The sequence below is a fragment of the Phalaenopsis equestris genome, unplaced genomic scaffold (genome assembly GCF_001263595.1).
Source record: "Phalaenopsis equestris unplaced genomic scaffold, ASM126359v1 Scaffold000287, whole genome shotgun sequence".
NCBI lineage: Eukaryota > Viridiplantae > Streptophyta > Magnoliopsida > Asparagales > Orchidaceae > Phalaenopsis > Phalaenopsis equestris.
The window spans coordinates 647,715-649,808 of record NW_018164729.1 but is presented as its reverse complement, the minus strand read 5'-3'; positions in this window follow the sequence as shown (position 1 = coordinate 649,808).

Below are 2,094 nucleotides of genomic sequence, written 5' to 3'. Positions count from 1 at the left end.
CCCGTCGATCGCTGTCGACGACCGCCAACTGTCATCGACACCCATCAATCTCCATCAATCACTACCAACCACTGTCTACAGCCACTGCTTGTCATCGAGCATTACTGTCGCCATCAACCACCACTAACAGTCGTCGACCGCTGCTGACTGTCATCGATCACCGCCAATCACCGTCGATGACCCATGATCGAAAGCCATCAATCTATGTTATAACTTGCAAAACCTAGTAACTATTTCTTGTATGTGAGACAAGTTGTCTCTGTAATCATCAACTTGTAGTGAATTCTTATAATTGGGCCAGTCAACGTGGTTTTGTGCCTTTGCGGGTTTTTCAACGTAAAAACTTTTGATGTGATTACTGGCTGTTTTCTTTTCATCTGAGTATGTGTTGAATTCTCGTGCAATGCTAAGGCGACAGTATATTACTTGACCGCGACGAATTTTCTAGCATGCATCAATTATTATTATTATTATTATTATTATTATTACTATTATTGATTTCAGTGTATATATTTATGAAAATATAATGAACCTTTTGGTTTTATAAAACATTCTGAACTATTTTAAATATAGATATTAAATAGAAGATTTGGATTTTATGAAATATGTCTGTGATGAAAAGTTAGATGAATCAATGAGTAAAAACGATAATATTTTAAAAACTATTTCAGTTTGGTTTTCGATCTCTGTGACGTAATAAAAAAAAAAAAAGAAATAGGATCATAGATATCAAATTCTTGATGAGCAACTTTCTTTTTTATTTTATTTTCAAAATTAGATAAAAAAATATTGGTCAAAATTTGATAAAAAAGCATTTTATATATTATTCCACCTTATATTCCACTCATTATACATTAAATTAAAAAAAAACTTAAAACATTTCATCAAAATTTTTTATTACAACTAGCTTCATCCTCCAAAACGTGGCAGAGGTTCTAATGTTATGCTATTGTCTCTGTCAACCCGGCCAATATTCCTATATTCTACGGGTCGGGCTGGTCAGACCAATTGGGTCTTCAGTTCGAAGGTCAAAAGTCAACCTTACATGGTCAATAAATAATAAAGTAAAAAATTATAGTAATTAATTGTGGCAACTCCAAATATGATAAAACTAATAGTTTTTTTTAATTATTAAAATACTAATTGATATTATAAGTTAAAGTAATTAATGTTTTTAATGTTTGTTAGAAGATAAGGATCACAGCCAAGCTTATCCAAGAAGAGAAAATGTATATACAAGAAACGCAACACACTTGCACTAATTTACCAACGAAAGAAATGAAGAAGCAATAAAGACATCATCAGCCTTCATTACTGATGTAGAAAAACATCTGCAGCAGCAATCCCAATCCTCCATATACACCAGAATTATTACAGAACAGAAGAAATTTGAACCACAGAAAGCTCCAGAATAGGGAATTTGACTTTTCATAAACAAAATTATTTCATAAATTCACAAATGCTTATTTAATATTTATATTTTACGTATTTCATTTATATTTATATATAAATTATAGCACAAGGATCATTATACTTCTACATGTACTAATTTATAATAATAATAGCTCATTAAATATGTGATTAAAATATTTTCCTAAACACATAATTGTATGAATAACCTTATCTTATATATTGACCGATATCACAGCAGCAAAATCCATGCCTGTCAAGCCTGTCATTGTTAGCACATCTGAACAATATAACAATCATATCTGAACAGAATAATAACCCGCATGGAAGACAACCATTACATTGTTGGAATGGAGAAACTTTTAGGAAATGACAAAGGCTAAAAACACAACTTATGGAAGAAACTTCACTCTTATTTATCACCTTTAATTGGCTTGATACAAACTCAAAGACTCCACCCCTATTTATACTAGTGACACCTCCTAAATTAATGGCTAGGATTGTGCCACCACAATTACAATCCAATGGTTACAAATAATTCCACACCTACCACACAATAATTCAACACCTACCACACCTACCACACCTACTACACAATAATTTCATACCTACCACATATTCTAGAATAAGCTTCTAGAAATTAAGCTTTATTTAAACAACTAAAACCAAGTTTATATTTCAACA